At 47.0% G+C, this 25936-nt stretch overlaps 1 protein-coding gene across 12 annotated transcripts in view; it reads left to right on the forward strand.

Annotated features, from left to right (window-relative positions):
• TRERF1 (transcriptional regulating factor 1) overlaps positions 1 to 25936 on the forward strand; it is a 207661-nt gene that overhangs the window by 97871 nt on the left and 83854 nt on the right. Inside the window, exon 1 of one of the 12 annotated variants that reach the window (XM_060110166.1) lies at positions 16065 to 16149. The exons of the other annotated variants lie outside the window; for them this stretch is intronic. The gene's annotated coding sequence lies outside the window, so the exon portion shown is untranslated. Of the gene's footprint in view, positions 1 to 16064; positions 16150 to 25936 lie in introns of those variants that run through there. 12 annotated transcript variants of the gene reach the window in all.

The following is a 25936-nucleotide window of genomic DNA, read 5'->3' on the forward strand; positions in this document are numbered from 1 at the left end:
AACATGAGTTTTAAAGTTTACATATTATTCCTTGTATTGATAATATCATAATTCATTTTGCCATTTTTCTATATAGTACAGTTAGGTTTTTCTAGATTTTTGTTATTATGAATCGTGCTGCTATAACTGCCCTTGTACATAAATCTTTGAATATTCCTCTGATCATTTCCTCAGAGAAGATCCTTGCTTAGTGTTAAGGCTGGTGATACATCTTACCAGATGGGCCTTCAGAAATGTGGACTAATTTACACTCTCGTCAGTGGTGTTTGAGGATTCTTATTTCACAGCACCCTTGACTGTCCTGGGCATTATACTTGGGTTTTGGTTTTGGCCAATTTGTTGAGAACAGTATTGCATTGTTTGAATTTGAAAGCTTTGCTTAGTAATAGGTTTGAACATTTTTTCATGAGGCCATTGGTAATCTTTGTGTGTGTGTATGTGAATTGCCTCTTTGCATCCTTTTTCATTTTTATTTTGCAGTGTTCCATCTTTTTTCAGTCACTGATAAGAGATTTTTATGCAGTATGTGTTAACTTGTCATACGTTACAAATATTTTTATCTAATTTCTCCTTGCCTCGATTTTGCTTCATAACCTAATTTTTTTAGATTAAACTCTATACTTGGAACCCTGATGTGCAATATCACACCCGCTGAATATGCCCAGTTAGCAGTACTCCTGAGATTAATACCATTTAAAAAAAGCAATGCAGATTCTTTTCTTCTGACCCATCATATGGTTTGAATGTTCTTAATGTGAATTTTAGTTATCTGGGATTCAGGGGGTTGAAAGTAGTCATCAAGAAAATGGACTTGACAAGAAGGCTTTGGGGTGCTGGTCTGAGTCACCCATGGAGATACTGAGACCTACTTCTGTATCTTCCCAGGATACTTAGGAGAGGCAGGAAGACATCAGATGGTATCTGACGACTCGTGGTTTTAGCTAAGTGAGTAGCAGTGGAGTCTCAGAGGCCCTCTGGCTGTTTTTCATGTTAGATCTTATTAAAAACACATGTAGTAGAGTGGCAGGGACCCAAACTAGGGATCAGGGAGCTGAGCTGTAGTCCCAGCTCTGCCACTCACTGACTGTGACCCTGTGCAAGTCTCTTGTCCATCAGTGCCTCAGTTTACTCCACTGCAAAATGCAAGAGTTTGTTGTAGGTGGTGTTTTGGGCGCATGAATTCCAGGACTTTGCAGCGGGGTTCTCCACGAGACCTCTTTTACATTTACCACCTGCTCTGACCTGTGTGTCAGGTGGGTGGGCGGGGAGCGGGGAGAAGGGTAGTCTCTTTTGGTCTTCCGAGTGATTTATGAAAGAAATCAATCCAGTATATGTCTGTTCCAGATATAATGTGATCTAAATGTGATGTTCACCTAATAAGATTAGATGAATCTAATACGGTTTTCCTCTAAAACACAAATACTGCGCCACTTTTAATTGTAGTAGCCAAATTAAATTACTCATCCCAAATTAGATTTCCAGCAAACTTAATCTGAACATGAGCTCAGTACTGCAGGCCCTGTGTAATTTTTTAAGACATAAAATAAATCAATGGGATACCCGTATTGTTCCTCTGGGCTCTTCAGTGGTTACCATGAAAGAGAATAAGTAAACATCTGGAAGAAACCTGCAAAAGTAGAGCTGAGATGGAAACTGATCCTTCAGCTTATCATGGAGGGGTTTTTTCCCCCTTCTATCTCTTCCATCACTAGGACCCTCACTGGTCTCAGAGGACAGGAAGCAAACAAAGGCAGGCCCAGTAATCACTGAAGACTTAACTGCTTATGATTGCCTTTCTTCTTTTTGTTCCTTGAATGACCCCCTTAAGGTGTTCACCCCCTCAGGAGGACAGAGGACACTAGGTAGGAAGCGAATCCCTGGATAGTTTATGGATTTGGTGAGGGACTAGAGAGGTTTATAACACTGATTAGCCATCTTTTCTCTCATTTTATGTCAGTTAGGTGACAGATTAACTGAAAGCCAGTCCAAACTGGTTTAAGCAAAGACAGAAAATACATTGGCTTATGTGATGGAGCACCCATCCTGGGCATCAGGTGAGGCTTTATCAAAGGCTCAAATGAGTTGCCTCAGACACAGTTTCTCTCCTTCATTGCTAGTTCCTTTCTCAGGCATGACCTCCCCTTCTGCCCCCAAGATGTCAGCCCAGTCTCCTGTTCTCATCCAGTGGGAGAAAAAGCTTCCTTGATGGGTCAGCCAAAGGCTTGTAATTGAGTCTAGTTGCCCCTGGTTGGCTCGACTTAGATCCTGTGCTTTCCTGAACCAGTACCGTGTGGAGGGGATGGGATGAATGACTGCCTGGGGGACTCAGGGGAGTCCCCCTGAGTTGGGAAAGTAGGGTAGGGAAGCTGGGGAGGCACCTCCAAATCCCACGACACTATAGAGGCACTGTACATAGCCTTCTGCTTTTCCCAGCACTCAGGCTTACGTTTTCTCACTTCAGTAAATGAGAAGTATGTAGGTAGCACATGTTTGTGGATGAGGAAGTGAAGTCCACCCTGGCATCAACTCACCCAGATCCTTGTCAGTGATGGAGCTAGGACCAGGCTCAGTGTCTTATGAGCCTTCCATTTGTTTTCACCGTATCCTGCCTTCGTCCTACTGATGCCTTGCACGGTCTCCTCCTCACCAACCCCCACCCCCCATACCAACTCAGGGCTCTTCATTAAATAGACAGTCAGTCAATAGTTGTTAACTTCTTATTGACCAACCAGTGCACCATCAGACCACACGTGGCCTTTCTATTCATACTGTGTGAATATCATTACAGCAAACCAACAATGTGGTCGATTCCCAGTTATTAATTTGTAGATGGTCCCTAATAATTCAGTTTCCCTTTCCCTGAATTATGGAGTTCTTCTAACAGAAAGATGGAGTTTGGATCACTTGAGGATAGACATACAGAGAGGGGCTGAGGGGTGTGTGTGTGTGTGTGTGTGTGTGTGTAGGAGCATGCACATGGATCTGCATTACAAAATTAAGTATGTTTCGATCCCCTGCCTCCTTAGCCCAGACGGCTGAAATTAGATCTGATGCCTGTCTTTCCACTTAAAGGTAACTTACATTTGTGGAAGTCACCATTGGCAAGGTCCCCAAGTACTTAAACCAAAGACCTGTGAGTAGGTGTGCCGTTTTGAAACATTTTCAGTAACGACTATACACTTGCTTTTTCATTTTTTGGGAAAAGTCACAAGTGCCTATTGTCTTCTCCCTGCCTGGCAAACTCTCCCTCATCCGTTTTTCATCTCAGGTTTTACTTGTACTTCCTCTGGGAAGCTGTGGACTTTCTCCAGCTCTGTGTCTCTGTGCTGAAAGTCTGTATTCCAGGTTAGCCCTTTGCCCTGTATCCTGTGGTACACTAATTGTGTCTTATGTTTGGGTTTTATCTTCTGAATCATTTGGTTCACTCTTTCAGGTCAGTGCCCTATCTTCCCGCCCTATCTTCCTTTCTTCCTTCCTTGCTTTCTTCTTTTTTTCCTTTCTTTTCCTTCCTTCTTTTCTCCCCTCCTTCCTTCCTTCCTTTCTTTTCTTTCTTTCCTTTCTTCCTCCCTCCCTTCCTTCCTTTCTTTGCTTTCTTTCCTTTCTTTTCCTTCTTCCTCCCCCCTCCCTCCCTCCCCTCCCTCCCCTTCCCTCCCTCCCTCCCCCTCCCTCCCTTCCTTCCTTCCTTTCTTTTCTTTCTTTCCTTTCTTTTCCTTCTTCCTCCCCCTCCCTCCCTCCCTTCCTTCTCCATAGCACTTACCTCCAGGCGAAAGTGAGGTGGGTTGGTATTTGGTTCAGTAACTGGGGTAGGTGCCCCCACATCACCATCATTGTACTTAGAATGGTTTTGCAGTTGTCTGGTTACTTGTCTCTATTCCCCCAGTACAGTTCTTGGCATCTGTTAAGGGCAGTGTGACTACGTGTCGGCTATTGAATGATTCTCCCCTTCTCTACACCAGCCCCACCCTGCCACCCGACCCTGCCCCCCACCACTGAACCGTAACTTCTTTGTATTCTCCACGGTCCCTAACAGTGTCTGCTACACAGTAAATGCTCAGTAAGTCCTTGTTGAGTGAGTGGATTTTACCCTCTCAGGACCTGCCTTGGGGAGAGGCAGATGGGAAATGAAGCTCTGAGAGGGCAGAGGGGGATGGAGACTGGACAGGGATGGGTTCAGGAGCTGGGTGTGACAGCCCCTCTGCTGCTTCTGATTTCCATGTACAGATATGGCACTTCCCTAAGGGCAGAGTGCCATGTCCTCTCCCAGCTGGGCAGCTGGTGAGCCCAATGCCTGAGAAACAGTTGAGTAAAGGATAGTGGCTGTGATTCTAGGTGTTATTTTAACAACAACAGTAAAGAATTTTCTCTGCTGCCTGAACCCTTTCAGACATTTGCATGGTTGAGATGAGAGGACTCAAGCTAGAAGGAGAGGCACATGGTCACATCCGTATGTTGACCTCCTTATCCTTCCCATTGCCCTAGGGGTGCCAGTGGGCAGGGACAGGTCCACGAAGGAGGGAGGGAGAGCACCAAGGGGTCAGCCACCCCTTAGCATCCCCGAGTGACATGCTACCACTGGGCTGACCAACTCGTCCCGGTTTGCCTGGGGCTGTCCTGGTGTTCGTCCCGGAAGTCCTGAGTCCTGGGCCACCCCTCCGTCCTTGGCAAACAGGACAGATGGTCTCTTTAGATGCCACTTGCTCCCTTCCCTGCCCTGGCCAGCTCTCTTGATTTCTTTTCCCTTTTTGAGGTCCTTGGTTTGGCCCTTTTCCTCCTTTCTTTCTGTCTTTCCTCCTCTGCTATTTCTACCCCAGCTCTTTCAAGCTAAGCCATAAGACTTGCCTGCATCTCTGCTCTTCGAGGCCTTTCAGACCGTTTCCTGAATCACTGTGGGTTGACCAGAGTCCCTGGCTCAGGACAGAGTTGCAAGTGTTGCCTTCTCTTCCTCTCTGGCTCCACTTGGCTTCTGAAATCAACCGAGCTGTGAAAGCTTCTGTCACTTCAAGGTAAAGCTCATCTGGCTCGGGGAGCGTGCGCCCTCTCTGGGGGCGGCTCTCCACACACGTGGCGCTCAGAGCAGCAGGCTCTGCCTGGAAGTTAGGGCACGGGAGGCGGCAGGGCGTGTGGCGGGCACTGAGGCCCACCTGCCTCGGTCCAGCCTCAGCCCTCAGCCCCTCTCTTGTGGGCGCACCACGGCCCGGCTCTCAGCGAGGCCTGGGTGCAGCCTGCCCGCTTCCCCGAAGCCTCCTTTCCCGCACTTGCCACTTTGTTCTCAGAACTCTTACTACTCGGCTAGTAAGTGCTGCTCCATTAAGGGTGATTGGTTTCTTCCTTCTTTCTCATGTGTTAGCCCTTCCTTGAAGGCAGACGTCTCGTCTTAGGTTGCCTTTCCTTCCACCTCACAGCACCTGGCCTTGCGCCGGGCCCACAGCTGGCTCTCACTTTGCACGTGTTGTTGTGGTCAGTGCCTCGGTGATTTGTGTGTGACGGAGGACGTGTGAGTCCGTGGGTGGGTGCCCTGTGAGCCCCTGTATGCAGAACATGTCGGAGGCTGTGCCCGAGCCAGGCCCAGGGTCTTGGGTGGAATTCAGCCCTCCCGACTTCCTCTTTAACACAGGCATGAGAGAATGAGGCTTTTTTTTTTTTTTTTTAAACTGCAAAGTGAGTTTTTTTGTTGTAAAATACCTCACTTGATGTCTTAGATTTGCTTTACATGTTCTGGAACCTTCAGGTATAATTTACAAATAATCACAGGATTAAACAATTCTGAGACTGCTCCAGAGAAGCAGGAAAGTGGGGTTGGATCTGGGAGGAGTTCTGAAGGAGGGGCTGCTGAGTGCCAGACCCTGTAGACCTAATCCTGTGGTTTCTTTCGGCGTTGCTGATGGATGAGTGGGGATGCTGTGTGGCCCACCATCTGGGAGGTGGGTGCTCTGTGCTGCCACCAGTCCTGACCTCCTGCTTCAGTCGCTAATAACTAGTTGCATGCTTCTGCTGTGTGTCTGCCCACAAGCGTGCACAAGTGTGTTCGTTTTCAACTATAAATAGGTTTAGAAACATATAGGAATAATGCATGGTCTTTGTAAAACATTTGGAAGGAAGTTAAAACTGTTTTTACTCCTACTCCTTAGAAACAGTCACAATGAACATTTTCATGTGTATCTTTCTAGATTTTTTTTCTGTGTCTTCACACATGTGCTCACACACACACATGATATATTTACAGAGGTGGGATCGTTTTTGTTTTGTTTTGTTTTGTTTTCAGTACGCGGGCCTCTCACTGTTGTGGCCTCTCCCGTTGTGGAGCACAGGCTCCGGAGGCGCAGGCTCAGCGGCCATGGCTCACGGGCCCAGCCGCTCCGCGGCATGTGGGATCCTCCCGGACCGTGGCACGAACCCGTGTCCCCTGCACCGGCAGGCGGACTCTCAACCACTGCGCCACCAGGGAAGCCCCAGTGGGATCGTTTTATATAAAATTTAGGGGCCTGCTCTCTTTTGCTTAACAAGATGTTATGGACATTTTTGCCATGTCAATAAAGATGAATTTGTCATTCATTCAGCAGATACTTACCGAGTGCCTGCTCACGTGTCTAGCACTGTTCTGAGTGCTGGGGGTAAAGCGTGGAACAAAAGAGATCAAATTCCTTGCCCTCCTGGAACCTATGGTCTCATTGGGGAGACCAGCAATAAATAAATACGATATGTAGTAGGTTAGTAGGTGATAAGTGCTATGGGAAAAAATGAGATAAGGAAGGTGAGAGGGAGGGAGGGAGGTAATGTGCATTTCGCGGTTTTAAACAGGGTGGTCAGGTGAGGGGGAGGCCTTTGAACCAGCACGGGGGCTATAATGTTTAGTGAACAGCGTGCACTACTGAGAGGCTGCCAGGGTGAGGTCCATAGTTGGGGCTGGAGGAGACACCAGCTGAGCCTTGGGAGCTCAGGGCAGGACGCACTCAGGTCCCCTGTGGTAGAAAATCCAGACTTGAGCATTCAGGCAGGGCCCTATTCCAGTCATTAATGATAAGTATGACCACCGTTTAGGTAACATGACAGAGTTTCAAAGCAGCTTTTTATTTATTATCCTGGTCCTGCTGCTTATTAGCTGCCCAATTTGGGGCAAATAACCCACCCTCTCTGGGCCTCGGTTTCCTCCTTTGTGAAATAACAGGGTTCTCGTACAGTTTAAATGAGTTCATCCAAGTGCATATAGAGCGGTGCTGGTAAGACCTATTACCAAATAGTTCAGTTGTTATTATTATTGCCTTTCATTTATTAGTCGTGACAGTCCTGCGAGGAAGACACTGTGCTCAGCGTAGAGATGAGGAAGCTGAGGCTGGAGGAGGTTGGCCTCCGTAGTTAACAAGTCCAGGGCACCAGTGGGTGGTGGGATCTCCAGGTCCAGGCCCAGCTCTGTCCATGCAAACACCTGCCCTCCTCCAGGTGGGTGCAGCTGCTCCTGTTTCAGGCAGATGCCCCGGAGACATGGCCACTACCTTCCTGATTGCTCCATAGTCTCCTCAGAAGAGAAGCAGCTCTCGGGGTTGCCGGGGGCGGGGAGGGAAGGTGGCCTGGTTGGTCAAGGCGGAAAGAAGGAAGGACGTGGAACTTCCACAAGGAAGAACTGAGACTCAGAAGCTCTGCTCGGCATCCCCACTGCTGTCCATTCGGTGTCAATGCATCTTCTCCTCCCTCCCCTCCAATCGCCGTAAACACCAACTTGTAACTATCCCTCTCAAGGACTTAGAGAGGGACACGATAATTAGTGACTTTGCTAGTTTGAAATTTCTGATTTTGAGAACCATCCCCGTTCTTGTGTCTGCAGGAGATGGTTGAAAAGCACCAGCACCACAAACACAGCCAAACCCCATAACCATGATCACTGGCCTCCTTCCCGACGGCCTCCAGGCAGCAGCCTCACAGCTCACCTGGTCCTGACAGGCCTTCATGTGTGTAGGCCGTTGGACCTTTAGGACCACACACTTTAAAGGACCTGTGGGTCTGAACAGAGCTGGGGGGGACCAGTGACTAGGGTCATTTCTCCCCTGAGGTCAACACCCCCATCCACCCCGCCACCCACAGGGACAACCTAGAGTAAATGCAGCACCAGGTTTACTTTGTGTCTGGTTCTCTGAAATGGAGCGCAGTGTGTTACCGTGGAAACCATAATATAAATGGTGGCTGCGTGTAGTTAAAATAGCACTGTTAGTTTTATGCTGCAGGTACATTATGAGTTCAGAAGGCTTTTGTGGGCTGGCCTGGGAGTCTAACCATCATTTAAAATATGGTTTCTGTGGCTACACGCTGTCAAGATTCTGAACAATTACTTTTAAGCAAACCTTTAGAGCAAGTTGTTTGTAACAGGGAAATTGGCAGTTGGTAATTTATACGATATTTTCTTACCATCTCATGGGGTTTCTCCTGTCGCGGGACTGCTAAGCTCCCGGGAAGTCCTGTGGCAGATCGATGGAGCTGTGGCTCAACAGTAGCATGTTCAGAAACGGCGTCAGGGTGTTGGTATGAGCCAGTGCCTGGTGGAGCTGCCAGACGCTATAGCAGAGTAGAGAATCTGCCAGGAGCAAGGTAACTGGCATGGGGGGCATCCTTGGGTACCACCCTCCAAGAGGGGCTTAGATGGGTTGTTGTAAGACTGGGACAGCACTCCAACTTTAAACCAAGTCATGTGAGTAACATATAAGGAAACTGGGCCTGGAAAAGGGAAGACTTGGGAGGAATTTAGTAACTGTGTTTCATTATTTTGAAGCACCATAATGTGGTCCCCAAAAAGAGACTGATAAGAGAGACACTTTAGTAATTTAAGGAAGGAGTTTGACAGCCAGAACTATTGAAGATAGGAAGAGTTGCTTTAAGAGGTAGTGAGTTCCCCATCATTAGAAGTATATAAGGAGAGGCTGACTGCTTACTTGTGGAGGATACTCTAGAGGGGATTTAAGTTCTGGATGAGTGACTACTAGACTTCAAAGTCTTTGCTAGCCTAGAGCTTCTATGATTCTAGGGCATAGATGGAAAATTAATTTTCTGACCCTCCTATTCAGGGTGATTAATAGTGGCTGCCTGGAGCAAAGGTGAGATGGCTTTGGAGCTGGCTCAGTCTGGGAGCAAGTAGGAGCTCGTTAATCGATTAGCAGTGTCTGCTATGGCAGGGGGCCATGTTGCAGGATGCCCAATATTAGCCATCGCCTTTCCAGTGGTAAGTATCCAGTGATGAACTTAGACTCAGGTCAAGTAGAAGCAGGATGACCTGGTTTGTTTGGGATCAGCGGGGTTCTTCCGACCTGAACTTTGACTCCAAGACAATCCCAGTAAAACCAGAATGAATTGGTCACCCTAAGCAGAATGGATGGTCATCGGCGACTACATACTGGGTTCCATCTCTACTGATGGTGAAGGTGCCAGGAGCATCTTCATCTTCTCAGAGCATGAGTGCGGGGCTCTGCCCTCAGTAGGAGCCCACTAGACACGTGCAGAATAAATGAGTTGGATGCAGTTCCTGGGATATGGTTGCACTCTCCTTGCAATTAATTAATTTGTTTAATTAATTAAAATGACTTCACTAATTATATGTACAGGAGATTGCACATTTCATTTGGCTGAGCAGATGTCTCCACTAATAATTACGAAAGCCTGGGGTTGCAGGAAAGAGGGGTGTTGGCATATGAATTGATATTGAACACTTTAATGCCATCCCTTCCTACAAATAAAGTTGAAACTCCTATCCCCATTATGTCCAAGATGGATTGAGGAACAGATTTTTAATTTGCTTCTGGTAGTGCCAGTAGGTTGTGGTAACTTGCTTTTTGTGACTGGTGATCATTTTCTTCATCAAACAGCTGGCTGTGGAAGGGGTATGGGCTCCATGGCTTTGGAAGAAGCGGCCGAGTCAGGGTTAGATCTGGGGCCTCTGCATCGTTCAGATAGCTGGCTAACCCACTGAATTGTGATAGTAAACCACATCTCCCAGAAAAATAACAGGCACCTCATCTTCAAAGGGAACGTGCCTTCTTCTGCTACGTTATCCAGACCTTGCCCTGCCCTCACTCCGCTCCCATCCCTGGGGCCTTAGAATCTAAGGCAGACCCACAGACCTACCAGAGAATGAAAACCCTGACTGGCTACACACACAGACCAGGCAGTACCTGCACTTAAGTGATTCTGCCTCACATAGGTGAGTGAGTGTGTCTCTGGAGTATCCTCGCTATGGTGATAAGGAGGAAAATTATTGGTAATCGAGGAGTGTTGAGCATCCCCGCTGGGCCAGAAACTTCCCGCACTCTTTGTGTTTCTTAAAACAGCCCTGCAGGGCAGGTGTTAACTTACAGATGAGAAAATGAGGCTTGGAGAAGTTAAGTAAGATGCCTGGGGTCACACAAAGCTGGGTTCATACCCAGAGCTTTCTATCTATAAAGCCTCTTGTTCTTTCCACCCCCTGCTCTGCTGGTAAATGATTTGGGGTCATGAAAGTCCCGTAGCCAAATCTGGAAGGATGTGATGGGAAGCCACTGGGCTGGGCTCACTCCTGCACACAAGCGGGGTACTGCTTGGGAGCCAGTCACCGCTCATGGGCCCTCAGCACCTTAGAACCCGCAGGGGCCTTGGGGTGATCGGTTCTGAGCAATTTCCCAGCACCCATAGGGAAGTGCTCAGTGCATAAAGATTCTGCTTTAAACGCCAGTCAGCTGGCTATGTTATGATGGGGTGATGTACTCGTCAGAGAAAGTTCCAGAAAGAAATTGATCATTTCAGAAGAATCTTCAGAATGTTAACTTAATGTGATCTGATAAGAGAGTTTTCTTTCTTGCTCATATTCATGGTTGGGGAAAGGTGACCCTTCTGAAGCTTTTTGAGTGGTGTGTGAAGAAGAAACAAAGCTAAGGAAGGGGGAAAATACCAGCTGTAAAAGAACAAATAGATCAGTCTGCGTGCTGATGAATACATCTGAACGTGGCAGCAAGATTCCTGTTTGGGCAAATCAAGCATTGCAGTTGGAGAATATGCTCAACCTTGTGTGATGGTCCTGGTGAACCCCCATCCCTCTCTGGTCTGCCTGCCTGCCCCCCACCCAGGTTACTCTTGGGGTACTTGTCCATCCCTTGAAGCTTTCACTCCACACTCCTTATGAACTAGAGCAGGAATGGGGTGGTGTGTCTGAGTCACAAAAAATTGTGAATCATTCTTGAGATGAGGGAGCCCTGAAAACGTGACTCATTTCTGTAGCATGTACAGGTAAGAAATGGCTGTCTGGTTGTGACTGGCAACTGCCATATAATTTCTAATTTTGACTTGGTTGCTGTTGTTTTGGGGGATGGGGTCAGACCTGGCCCCGGGTGGGTGCAGCGTGGAAGGACGCAGTGCCATTTGGACCCGGTTCCTGCCTTTCAGCACTTCGCCACCTGAAGGAGGCTGAGGCATGTCCATATTTGCAGAAAACATGTCGGTTTGAATGTGTATTAAGTGGTAAACTGAAAGATGGAAATCTTAAGCTTAATCAAAATTAAAATATATTTTTCCTAATCACATATCCAAATAAGTGCTGGAGGAAGGCTGCAGGGCCCAGCCAAGTAGCGTCCAGATTACATCAGTCTGTATTAGGAAGAGCACTGGGCTAGTTCATAAATTGTGATTCTGTTTACACATCTGCTCTGTCTTAGTTGGTGTGTCAGCCTGGATGAGCTGGCTGAGTCTGCACACCTGTTATGAAATTCAAGATTTGTTCAATGTAAATGCACTTGAGAAATATCCTTACGTACTTTTATTAGCTCATAACAGTAATCCAAGAAGTAAAGAAACATAATAATGGAATTTGCTCATTGTTCTTTCAGGTTTGGGTAAAATTTGTAGCTAGGCTAAAGTTGCCAGAGATCAGAAGAGGTTGCTGCATGAGGACCAATGACTGGACATTCAGACTTGACCTTTCAGAAATGGGGGTTGGTCATCTGAGCCTGTTATATTATGGACTGGGAGTGGAGGATGTGAATAGGAAAAGAATAAGGGAGAATGGAGCAGTCTGGAGGCTGGTGCAAAAACTAGATGGAAATAGTAAGTGGGCAAAGAGGTGAAGCATATGTGGGGGGAGAGGAGTTGGGGATAGGAAAAGACCACAGGCATGCTTTTGGCTGTGAGTAACAGAAAAGCAAATGAATCGTGGTCTGAGTAACACATCCTCTCATAAAACGAGAAGTTGGGGTGAACACGGTGGTTGTCTGGTGTTGATCTGGCAGTTCAACGATGACGTCAAGGACAGGAGTTTTTTCAGGTTCTCTGCTTTGCCCTCCTTAGTGTTTTGGCTTCTTGTCTTCTCGGTTCTGGGAGTAAGATGTGGTTGCCCCAAGCTGCAAGGGAGGCTGTGAAGGGATTAGTAAGCTTTTCCAGCCTTGGGAGTAGAGGTGGGCAAGAGGGGTTAGGAATAGCTGGAGGGTTATCCAGACAGCCATTGGGCATAGACCAGCTGTGAACAAATAAAAATAAAAACAAATAATATGTTGAATCATCACCACAAAAAAAACAGATGCTCCTAGGAGTTTCCTACGTGTGAATGGTGTTCAGTACAAGCGTGTTATGGTGTGGAAGGGCATCTTGTAGGTCCCATTCCAGCAACGTGGCTGATCACCACCAAAGTCTGTGTGCAACACTGCAGGCTGGATTCAGGGAAAGCCATCTGAAGTCCTGCTTGGCGGGAATGGAGCATAGGGAGGGAGGAGGCAAGGTAGCACCGTTGTGGATCTACCTTTGCTCCAGTTTCCAGCCCATGATTCTCAGAAGCAAGACAGCTGCTTTTCAAAGGTTAATGGTAGAGCTTGCTAATTTCTTTGTAAATTCCATTTTAATGAATAGATGCATTTAACTTAGGACACTGAGCTTCTGGTAGTCTCTCAAAGACTGATACCCCTTCAGCACCATTTTGAATTCCACACCTCTGTGCATGTGCATGTGTGCACACGTGTGTGCATGGCTGCACCCTCTATTCACATCCCTGTGGTCCAGATCTGTTTTTCTCGTTGCCTCACAGAATCCCGGTCTTGTCAGAGGACTGGTTCCCCTGCCCCGCACTCCCCAGTTTCTTCCCTCTTTCCTGTATCGGTGCCATACGGTGACGCTTCTTTCCCCATGGTGCTCAGTAGAGGCCAGCTCTCTGATCTGTGGCTCTTGCTGCTTTTGGTCATTTGGTTATTGTTGAGGGGACTGCCACTCACCCATAACAGTGAGTCAGATGCCTTTGATCAAAAAAAATGGAAGCCGGCTGGTTTAAATGCAACTCCTTGCTCTCCCTCTAATACTCTAGAGCAGGGCCTCTCAAACTTTCACATGCACATCAATCACCTGGGGATCTTGTTAAAGGGCAGATTCTGATTCACGAGGTCTGGGGTGGGGCCTGAGACTGTACTTCTTTTTTCGGGCCGGCGGGGGGAGTGGAAAAAATTTTTTATTAAGTTTTATTGGAGTATAGTTGCCTTACAATGTTGTGTTAGTTTCTGCTGTGCAGCAAAGTGTCTGCACTTCTTCTTAGCTGCCAGGTGATGATGATGATGCTGGTCCAGGAAGCAGGGATCTCAGCCCTCAACAAGATTTCAAGTGCTCAACAGCCACACATGGCTATGGCTACCACATTGGACAGCACAAATATTAAATATTTCCACTATTGCAGAAAGTTCTACTGGACAGCATTGGCTTAGAGTCTAGCCAGGGAGAGAAGCCTTTGTTAAGTAAACAGACAACCAAATAATGTGGAGCCATGGACAGTGATAAAAGATTTAGTAGAGGGAGTCTTGTCAACGAATAACCTAGTGGATAGGGAGCCAGAGTTTCCTTGAGGAAGTGATGGTTGAGTTGGAGTTGGATCAGGTGGTAACCAGGCTTGCAGGGAAGTTGGGGAGGAGAGTGGAGGAGAGAGAATCCCAGAGTTCAAGCACGTGAAAGTGCCTCAAGATTGCGCTCACGCTCGCTGGCATTCGATAAATGTCATTCCCCATGCACACTCGTGTTGAATGTTTAATCCAGAACTGTGTGGAAGCACAGACCCTGGCTATCCCTGCTGAGCACAGGCTCTGGAGTCACATTTCCTGGGTTCAAATCTGCTTGCTTAAACTCTTAGTGCCTCAGTTTCCTCATCTGTAAAATGGGCAAAATAATATGTACACAGTAGAGCTGGGGTGAGAATTGAGTCAGTACCTGTAAAGCACCTAGGAGTGCCTGGTATACTGTAAATGCTATTGAGTTGTTGGCTGTTATCATTGTTGCTCCCCATGCCTGTGACTTGTGAGCAGGGGGCTGCCCTACCTCGAGCTCCTGGTAGAATCAAGGAGTATCTACTTGGTGCTGGCCCCAGCACTTGGGAGCAGGGCTTCTGGGCTCTAGGCTCCCACTTCCAGGTAAGCCAAGAGTTCTGAATCCCGGTGCCCCCCCTCCCCACCCTGCCCAATCCTGTCCTCTCTGCTTTTAATCCTCCCAACTGATCCCATAAATGGTTGGTTTGGCTATGCAGAAGGCACAGCAGTTGTAGTCATTTCCATGGCCTGTGAGCCATGTAGCCTAATAACAATCCAGCAAGGTCAGTCCCAACACTAACATGTCAGATTCACATCATTATGGATGTTAGGACTCCAAAGGTGGAAGCATCTCACAGACTTCTATCAGGCTGGAACCCCAGTGCCCATTCCTGTCCCCCACGATGTGTCACTCAGGCACACATGGGGTGTCTTGATGCCGTGCAGCTACCACAGCCGGATGGACCACTCACAGCTTTGAGATATCAGAGGGAGCACTCCCACCCTCCCATTTTACCTTTTTGGTTCCGGTGCTGCTGGGCCTGTGGTATGTGGTGGCCCTTATCTGGGTGGGGTCTCAGGGTTGAATCTCTTTTCCTGTGAGGGAGTTGAGGCCATTATCAGAGCCATGACCTTCTTCACTGGCCTGTCTCAGGTCTGTCCTGCTGCCAGCACAGAGCCAGCGATTTTTAGCACAGAGAGTGACCACTCTAAATGCTTGGGCCTAGACAGAGGATTTGCTGCACAGGATTCATTCCCAAAGAGACGTTTTTTCTAACCAAGTCAAGACATCGCCATGAATTGGCCCATCCAAGCAATTCTTTTTTGAAATGAGATTTGATGCATGAGATGGGCCTGTATAATATCATTAGACAATACAATTGTTGAGAATATTAGAGTTGGGACTTGAGTTGCTTTAAAAGTTGAAAGGGGGTAGTAATGGTGGAAGTTGCTGAGATCACTGTTCTGGAAGGAATGAGTGTGTTAGTGGTTGCTGCCGGCAGGTCTCCTGGGCTGTCTGTCTGAGGCTTGCTGTAACCCCCCATGACTCAACCACCTTCAAATCGTTGGGTTCCACTTGCTTTTCCGAAGTTTTCTTCGTTTTATTTTTAGATTTCCACATTTATGCCTTCGGGGCTTCTTGGCTTGTGTATCACACACACGTTCATATGTCTGTGTGTGTATACACCCCTTTGAGCGCATGCACACACAGACACGCACACACACACATCTCTTTGAGCTACATGTGCCTGTATAGTTGCTTTGTTTTGTTTGTCTTTTTAGTGGTCCCAGCTGAAAGCCCATCTAGGACTACCAACCCCAAAGAAAAAATATCTTCGCTGTATCCTTGAAATATTCCATTTCCTTATGGCCAGGAGGTGGTCGGATGTGGCCGTTGGGATTCGTCACTGCCCTTGGCCTCCGTGTCTCTGCATCCGTTGGTGGGTGTCTGTGGGGCAATTTCCTCCTCACGTTAAGTAAGCACTGGAGGGGCCCATGTGGCCCTTGGAGGCTCCTACATTTTCCTCCCATGGAGGCTAAAGTCAGTAGCAGGGCCCCCTTTGGATCTTGTGATTTTTTTCCATCCCCTGTGCCAGTTGGAATGGGGGTGTACTTTTACTTAGTGGTGGGGACCCTGCATCCTTGCCCAGGGACTCAGGTCTGTTCTCGGGCGAGAAGAACCTTTATCTAGCTCCACAGGGTGGAGGGAGGCTGCTGGCTCTGACGTGGCTGCTGCAGGTTTGTGTCAGGCCAAGTGAGCAGCATCAGGGAAGGAGTTGGGTGCCTGACAGAACCACGTTACAGGACCTTCGGAAAACATCCCCTCGGGCGCCCCATGCACTTCTCAGGAGGAGGATGATAACTTACTCACGTAAGTAAGACCTTAAACCTTGACTGCAGTCATGAGCACCCCAAAATATTGCCTGAACCTTGCTCCCCAGTTTATAAGGACCCCAAGGATGATAAAAAGCAAGACGTGAAATAAGCTTGTGAAAATTGACACATTTTCCTTTGCTAATGATTTGAGTCAGGACCCATCTGAGTTAACACCAGCCAACGAACAATTGATTACTATTAAGGAACAAGCCCCTAAGCGATGAGTGCGCGCTTCTGTGCTGGGCTGTGAGAGCTTGGTTCATTTTGCCGCTCGCACACCTGACTTTTTTTTTTTTTTTTTTTTTTTTGGCTGTGCTGGGTCTTCGTTTCTGTGCAAGGGCTTTCTCTAGTTGTGGCAAGCGGGGGCCACTCTTCATCACGGTGCGCGGGACTCTCACTGTCGTGGCCTTGTTGCGGAGCACAGGCTCCAGACGCTCAGGCTCAGTAGTTGTGGCTCACGGGCCCAGTTGCTCTGCGGCATGTGGGATCTTCCCAGACCAGGGCTCGAACCCGTGTCCCCTGCATTAGCAGGCAGATTCTCAACCACTGCGCCACCAGGGAAGCCCTCGCACACCTGACTTTTATGTGAACCTCTAAGCCCATCTCGTACTAGGATCTCCTTGGAGGCCAGGATTGGTTCATTTGCCTTCCAACAGTCCCTGGAACATCAGGGATGCTCTCTTTCTATGTGTATATCTTTGTTGGAAACACGACAGAGGTCCAGATCCATAAAAGCAGACCAGTTTCCTGTCCTTTGCTCTCAGGTTGGCACAAAGATGTGCCAAGTGCTCCGTGGCATCACTGAGCCAGGTGCTCCATGGAAGGTCCCCTTCTTACCCAACTGGAAGTATTTTTCCAGCATGACCTGGATCTTAGAGGCCAGAACACAGCCTTCTGGAATTGTTAGAAAGTAGACACTGTGACAGGAAGGTAAATATTGACTGTCTTTAAAAACCAGTGGAAGGGGCTTCCTCAGGCCCTAAGTAAAGTGAGAGCCCTTTGAGCACATTTACAGAGGTCAAGTTCTCAGGGATGGAGAGGGAGGCCTAGAAAAGGAGCAAGAGCTGTCTCCTTGCCTTTAGACAGGACTGTCCCACCCGGCGGGGGGTTGGGACTGTCACCTGCCTACCAGGCTGAGGAGGGATGCTCCTGCCCCCCGCCCCCACCACATGAGGTTTCGCTCCCTTTTCAGTATCACCTGCAGCCCAAGGAGGTAAGGGGGCTCTGCTGTGAGCTTCACCTTGACCGTCTGAGAGAATCCAGTCACGGATTGCCTGTTTTCTGAGCTGTTGTTCTCTCTGTGTAGAAATCCCAGGAAAATTCAGAGTGAGCAAAGCTTCCTTGGGCTCAGCCCCTACACTACACCTCACCCCGTACCTCACTGGGCCTCTTCTTTCAAAGATGTCACACCTGGTTTAGACCATCTCTTGACTTTTGCAGGAAAAGGATGGCTAGTGACGCACATTTGACTTCTTTGGAAACAAATTCTCCATTCCCAACTCCCTGGCAGAGCTCAAGGGAAGTGGGGAGGCTGAGGGCAGAAGGGACTGTCCACGCAGATGTGTGGGTTGGGAGAGCACATGCCTCTGGCAGCGCTGCTAGTCTGGCTTTACCTGGGACTCAGAGGGGCCTGGAGGTCAGACCCTACGCTGGGCTCTGAATCCCTTCCTCTCCTCTGCTCAGGGACCTACAGCACCCAGTGGCCCTTCATTCGGCATCTGTGCTTTTGCCCCTTCTGGCTTAGTGGCTAGCAGCTGGGGAGCTTTTCTGAGTGACCCTTAGGGAACTGGTTACTAGTCGGGGTGGCCCATTTGTCATTCAGTTAATCTGAGGAGGGGACCTGCAGTCTCCTACCTGCAAGGTGCCTGTGCCTGGGAGAGAGGGAGTGAATGAGAGAGAGTGTGTGTAAGTGTCAGTCTTCTGTTTTCTTACTTCCAGTTAGTCCCCATTTTCAGCCTCACTCCCCACCCTTCCCCACGACTGGCATCCTTGCTTCTCTCACCCTCTGGAGTTTACAGAGCAGATCACACCCTTCTTGTCCGCATCTTTCTCTGAGCATTTGTCTTGCTATCTCAGTTATGCCTCTTGGCCATTTGCTGTCGTCCTGTAACGGGCTAATTGCCTCTTTTCTGTTCTTTTCAATGTTGTAAGTTTATATAATTTAAAAAATTCCTTTACTGTCATTTTAGTGGAGCCTTAGAAGGAAAAGGAGATCAACACATGTTTTCAATCTACCGTTTTTTTAACCAGAAGACCGTGGCATAATTTGGAATCACTTCCTAGAATTCCACTCTATTTCTATAGCTGCTATTTACCCTGTCTTGGCATTTTACATATTTATACTTTGCCCGCCCCCCTCTACCTGTCCATTAAAAACAGCATATGAGCATCTTTGTAACTAAATCTTTAGGCGTATTATGATCTCCTAAGGGTGAATTTCTGTAAGTAGAATGTCTGGGTCAAAGGATATGTAAAACTTTAAGGTATTACTGGTGCATATTGCTAAATTTCTCTTCATAAATATGACACTAATTTGCATTCCCACTAGCCATAGATGAATGTGCTTGTTTCTCCACACTCTTGTTGATACTGGGTGTCTTTGAGCATGTATGTTTGGGTATATAATGTGAACATTCTGTGGGATAGATCCCTGGCTCAAAATGCCTGCATATCAAAGTTTGGATAGACATTAGTCAACTTACCATCAGTGTATGAGCATGCTTGCTTCTTCCACATTTTTACCAACACTGCACTATGATATAAAAATCTTTTCCAGTTTAATAGGTTGATTTTATTGATTTCTCCCGAGGTTGAGGATTTTTCATGTATTTATGCCATTTGTATTTCTTCTTTCATGGACTGCTTGTAACCCATTTTTTTCTTTGTGTGTTTATCATTTTCTTGATTTTAAGCTCTCTTTATATATTAAGGATATTAATATGGATATGACAAATTGTTTTTTAAGTTTTGTTGATGTTTCATTTTGTTTGCCTTTTTTGTTTGTTTACATATCCAACTGATAAGTTTTTTTCTTTTTTATTTCTGAGTTACACATTTTAAAGTAATAACTAGAATTATGAATTATAACATTATACCAGTACATATAAGATTTTAGAAATTTCATGTAATGTCTGAAATATTTATATTAACATATTTCCATACAAATATCCCAAAGAAAGTTTAGTATTAGTTGGTTTTTTTGTTTGTTTGTACTGCAGGTTCTTATCAGTCTGATAAGTTTTATTATTAAATTTTTGTTTAATTTTTATTTATTTTTGGATGCACTGGGTCTTCATTGCTGCGTGCAGGCTTTTCTCTAGTTGCGGAGAGTGGGAGCTACTCTTTGTTGCGGTGCGCAGGCTTCTCATTGTGGTGGTTTCTCTTGTTGTGGAGCACGGGCTTTAGGCGCACGGACTTCAGTAGTTGCGGGCTTGTTGCTCTGTGGCATGTGGGATCTTCCTGGACCAGGACTCGATCCTGTGTCTCCTGCATGGGCAGGCAGATTCTTAACCACTGTGCCACCAGGGAAGCCCCTCTGACTGATAAGTTTTAAACAGTAAAGTTTATCAGCCTTTTGCCTCTGTGGTGTGCTTCCAGAATTACCTGAACCTTGGGCTTCTGGGATGTCCTTTATTTCTTCATTTGACCACACCTGAGGGATGGGCTGGCTACACATGTGAATGTGACTGAGTTCCAGTGTGGTCCTCAGGTCCTGCAGAAGGAGGACAAGGTCACCATGGATAGTTCTCCGGGGGCTGCTTAGCTGCAGTGGGCGTGGGAGGTTGGTCCTGGGGAAGACGCAGCCCCACCTGAGACCCAACGTTATTGACCTGGGATGAGGCTGGCAGGAGTGTTTCAGGACCCACCTCACATTAGGATGATCCAGAGGCAGAGGGTGAATGTCATGAGGGGTATGGACGTGATGTGGACAAGCATGGCTGCTAATCTCAGTAAGCCCCTCCTGCCACTAACAGCTGGCCTCAGGGCAGAGGTGTTGCTCACTGGGAGCAGTGATTAAGAGGACGGGGGGGCTTCCCTGGTGGTGCAGTGCTTGAGAGTCCGCCTGCCGATGCAGGGGACACGGGTTTGTGCCCCGGCCCGCGAAGATCCCACGTGCCGCGGAGTGGCTGGGCCCGTGAGCCATGGCCGCTGAGCCTGCGCGTCCGGAGCCTGTGCTCCGCAACGGGAGAGGCCACAACAGTGAGAGGCCCGCGTACCGCAAAAAAAAAAAAAAAAAAAAAAAAGAGGAGGGGCTCTTCCTGTCCAAATCTGATCTGATTGAGCCTAAGAGGAAGTCAGGATAAGACAAGTGGGACCAGGGCTTTAAAGGGCCCACATTAATTTGGTTCAACTCAGGCTTTCTGTGATAAAAGCACAGAACAGCCTCAAATGACACAGGACAATGTTGCTTCGATGGATTTACTTCCAATTTGTGTTTCTCCCCAGTGCTTACCTTACCAACTTGCCTCCTGCCTCTGCATTTTCCAGATTTACCCCTGGTGAGACATGATTGGGGAGGAGGCCGAGGGGGGGCGGATGCTGGTAAATTGCATTCAGAGCATAAGCTGGGGACTTCCAGGATTGAGGGGACTTGGAGCTTCATTTTCCCCAGCCATTAGTCCATGCGCTAGAAATAAGTTCTGTTTCAGAAATGTGTGAACGGTGCTGAAGGGATTTTCTTGAACTTTCAGCAAAGTGAGTTCTTCAGACCTATTTGAGATACTTTGACCAAACCTTCAGAGTGGCCTTTAAGATGCTGTCTACTATGGGGTGGCTATTCAGATGTATAATTCTATGTTGACTCCTAAAAATTAGGGATAGGAATTGGGATGTAAAAACCGTAAGAAGCTGGATTGTGATCATTACAAAACTGCTACTTCCTTCTGCTCCTCAGAAACACCAAGTTCACTCCCATCTCCAAGCCTTTGCCCCTGCCGCTCCCTCCGCCTGACCTGCCCTCCCCCAGATCTGGTACACTTGACTCCTTGTCTTCATTTAGGCCTTGCTCCAATGTGGCATTCTCAGAAAGCCCTTCTGCACAACCCTAGTTAAGGTAGCACACCCCCGCCCCCATTGTGCTATTCTCTCTCATATTGCCTTATTCTCTTTTCTTCATAGCAGTTACAATATCAACGATAATAGTAATAGCTAATATTAGGGAGTATCAACCATGTGCCAGACAGTGTTATAAAAGCTTTACTTGTATGAATACATTTGATCCTCACATTAAGTGTATGAGAAGAATATTATTATTCCCATTTTACAGATAAAGAAATCAAGTCCAGAGAGAAGTTAATGTAATAGTTTGGCCCTGGGAGTCTTCTATTCAGTAAACATTTATTAAACACATATTATGGACCAGGACCAGGCTCTCTGCTAGGATTAGGGGATCCAAAAATGAGTAAGTCATTGTCCTTGCATTCAAGTCATCAGAAGACCAGTGTTCCAGACCAGGCTGGGCCAGTGACTCCTCTCTCAGACCCTGGAGCAAGTTGCTTACACAGATATATGTGCTTTAATTTTCCCATCTGTAAAATAGGAATAAAGGAACATGCCCCAGCTAGTCCTCTGCATTCTTGGAAGATTTGTTGGTGAAATCACTTTGAGATGTGCACAGGGTGGTGCAGATGCAGGGAGCCATTGGGCATCCTCACTCTGGGACTAGTAAACAGCAAACATATTCTCTCTTCCTACCTGGATGAGGGAAAGGTAGATAATTAGCCACCACTCATCTCTGTCTTGATGGTACTAAGTCCTTATCAGATTTCACCCCCTTCCCTTACTTGCAGTCATTTTGTGGTATCAAGCAATTCTTAAATGTCTAAAAGAGTCTAGCTAGAATCTCAAAATCAATTTTTGGTCCATTGATGTAAGAGATGTTGTACTTACATAACTGGTCAATAGGATTATGGTATGTAGGGCAGCTGTCCCATCTGATTGAAAGTGGTGAGTTTTATTTTCCAGAGACCCCAAAATCCCTTGCCTACTGATGGTACTTTTTTTTTTTTTTGCGGTACGCGGGCCTCTCACTGTTGTGGCCCCTCCCACCGCGGAGCACAGGCCCCGGACGCACAGGCTCAGTGGCCATGTCTCACGGGCCCAGCCACTCCGTGGCATGCGGGATCCTCCCGGACCGGGGCACGAACCCGTGTCCCCTGCATCAGCAGGCGGACTCTCAACCACTGCACCACCAGGGAAGCCCTGATGGTACTTTTTTGAAGGAAGTTCTTATTCATCATTAGGCTACCAGCCTGGCTGTTTAATTCCAACAGCTGGTGTTATTCTGAAACCAATGCAAGAGCACTGTTTTGGTTACTGGGTTTTGCCAAGGCCATTAATTAAAAACAAGCTCGTGATAATGGATGGGATGTTGGTATGTGATGGGGAAACAGCCCTGTGGAAAGGGATTCTTGCTCCTTGTCATCCTCTTGAGATGGACTTTAAAGAATGGGTGACCAGACCTTTCAAGTAAAGCAGGCCAACATGTCCCCATGTAGGAGGAGGACCCCATCCTACTAAATAGTATGTGAGAGGGAGCTTTGGTCCCTGGTTCTTGCCCTGGGCCTCACCCACCTTTCTATCATCATGGTTTGTTTCCTGTGTCTAATTTGTTGCATGATCTGTTAATAACCCAACATGCCCTCACAAGCTGGGGAATATTTGCAGAGTGATAAAGCAATTATGTTATAATCTCCCACTTTCTAAAAGAGACAGGCATCAGGACTGCACACTCTGGGAAGCATCCAGGTGCCAGAGCCTGTTGATTCTGTTCTTTCATTCATTTGTACTGTTGCCATCCAACTGTAGGCCCCTGTCACCCCATCCATCCCCCACCCGTCCGTCCTTCCATCCATCCATCCATCCATCCACCCAATCACCTGTTCCATCCAGTGGATCACTTATTTTTGAGCACTTATTATGGGTCAGGCCCTGAGCTAGGGCCTGGGGATGTAAAGATGAGTAGGTCACCATCCTTGCATTCAAGTGATTCATACAGTAATAGCAGGACATATGAGAGTTCAGTGAAGTGTTTCACGCTAGCATAGTTGGGGCTTAATATTCCCACTACCAAGAAAAGGCAGAGCTTCCCTGGTGGCACAGTGGTTGAGAGTCCGCCTGCCGATGCAGGGGACACAGGCTCGTGCCCCGGTCTGGGAAGATCACACATGCCGCGGAGCAGCTGGGCCCGTGAGCCATGGCCGCTGAGCCTGTGCGTCTGGGGCCTGTGCTCCGCAACGGGAGAGGCCACACAGTGAGAGGCCCGCATACCGCAAAAAAAAGAAAAAGAAAAAGAAAAGGCAGGGTTTGGTCAAGAAAAATTTTACAGAGGAGATGACTATGTAATCAAGTCTTAAAAGACAAGCTAGGTGCTTACCTATATACATCCTCCCTCCTTCCGTCCCGGCCTCTCATCCTTCCACAGATATTAACACCTGCTAGGGGCAAGTCCCTTCCTTGTGTGTATCCCCACCTTCCCTCGCTTTGACATTGGTTCATTTCCTACCCATGTAATTCCCTTACTGCTTCAGGCATGTCACCTGATCTGAAATTTGGGGCAGCATCCTGTTCTAAAGGTGAAGTTCCAGCTCCTGAGCTTGGCGTTTGGGATCCCTCCACTGTGCTGCCCCAGCCTGAGGACCAGCCTGTGTCTCACTCGTCCTGTGACCAGCAGACCTACTCACTGCCCCCAAACGTGTCTTGCACGCTGCCCTCTCCCATCTAATTCCACTCACCCTTCAAGGAAAGCCTGGGAAGGTGTGTTGCCTCTTGGTTTGGGCCCTGGAGGCAAGTGTGGCTATTTTCATTGGATGCCCGTCCTACCACATTGTATGGTTACCTTTCTATGTGTGTCTGGCTCACTTTCCTTTTGTCACGTGGATGGGATTCTTGCTTCATATATCTTGGTTCTCCTCAGTGACTAAAGGGCCTACATATGGAAGTCATCCATCTCTATTTGCTAATTAAAATTGGGGGAAATTATACATTATTTATCACCTCCTCCTGGCAGTCCCTTAATTCTGCTGCTGAACTAGACTAGGTTGAAATTACCACTCTGGCACAAATGTGTGGTTTATCTAATCCATCTTTTAACTCTCAGGTAGGTAATGGAGAGTGTGAGAATGTGTGCTATTTATTCTCCATCTGCCCCCGCCCCCCAGATCTATTTCTGTCATGCTGTGTCTGGGGAGGCTGGCCCCTATGGATGACATCAGCTGGGTGCCTTTATTTTACCTTCTGGTTTCACTGGGTTTGGCCAGTAGGAGACACCAGCAGGAGATACAAGAACAGGAGGAGAGAGAGGTTGGAGTATTAATCCCCCTGATTTCTGGCAATGGCTTCTTTTCCATCTGCAGCCCCTCTCCCAGTGCTGGAGAATCACTGGGCTCAGGAACAGTTGTTCCCTCCCCTTTCCCTTCTAACTTAGGGGTGATCAAGGCTTCTTGCTGGTTTCAACCTCTGGGTGCCGCACCATATCTTGTTGGTTCCCTTAACCCTTCCTACACCTCTGTAACTGATCCATTCATTAAATTATTTCCATTTAAACCTTTTTGAGTGCCATCTATAGTATTACCGAGAGTCAACTTTGCAGGCTTAGTTATCAGCCCATGAATTGATCTGTTTCATTTTCTTACAAAAGGGTTTTGGGTTTTGTTTTTTTTTTTTCGACGGGGAGCACACATTCAGAAGAATCTATGATAAAAATAACAGTCTCTTGGCTTCTTCCCTCCCTAACTTGTCACTCTCCCTTGAGGCAACATCTTTTAACTCTTTCAGTTATTTTTTTCTGACATTTACCTCCATATTTAAAAATAATGTGCTTTTGTTTTACTCCTATTTTAGAAATTATCTGCTTACTTCCTGTTATGATAGATGACGATTTAGCTCACTTATACCACCCTCCTACCTCCCCTCCCCACATCCTCACAGTATAGTTGTGTCGTTATTTATAGTTCCTCTACTTGGTTAGCTTTATAAGTAATATTTTTACTATCATATTTCTTGCTTGTTAACAACAGTTTCTCGACTCCCTTAATCAGTAAGATGAAGGTATTAGTGCCCTTACCCCAACTGCCTTCCAACTTTCCAATTTCTGTCATCTCTGTTTTTACTTTTACATTGTTAAGGGTGATAACACATTTTTATTTTGTAACTGCCAGTAAAAACTGTGCTGTGTCTGTAGTTTGACTCTAAAGACTAAAAAATCAGCAGATAGGGCTTACGTGATTGTGAATGTAGAAAGAAACAAGTTGTGAATTGACAGTCTACCCTCTGACATACTTGTTTGGTTTGCCTAGTGATTTTTTTTTAAAGTTTCAGCCAACATTTTAAAATAGGGAGAGTTTTCCTAACAGATTCAGAGTTTGGGATATTGTTTTAAAGGCTGTAAGATCTGGTCTGATGTTCCATATGGCAACACTGCTGGAGGCTGCCCGCTTTAGAATGGGCTTTCCTACTCCAGTTTGCTGCAGTCTCTACTACTCATACAGTGTATGCATGTGCTCAAACTCCTAGCCTGCTGTGTTCATTTACTTATTTACCTGACCCTGAAGGCGTTTAAGTGTGTGACCCTGATGCCTGATCTGTTGTCCTCTTTGGAGTCCATAATATGTATTTCCTTTATATATGTGGCTTTATATTTTTCCAAGAGTATGTCATTGCCTTCCTTTTTTCCCCCCACCAATTGCTATTATCATATCCTCATTTTTTTTCCTCCCAAACTCTCTAGCCAATTGGGTATTTTATATGTTCTCCCTTCCCCCCAGAGTTCTCTATCCTCCTCA

This window comes from Mesoplodon densirostris, chromosome 10 (assembly GCF_025265405.1).
Source record: "Mesoplodon densirostris isolate mMesDen1 chromosome 10, mMesDen1 primary haplotype, whole genome shotgun sequence".
Lineage (NCBI taxonomy): Eukaryota > Metazoa > Chordata > Mammalia > Artiodactyla > Ziphiidae > Mesoplodon > Mesoplodon densirostris.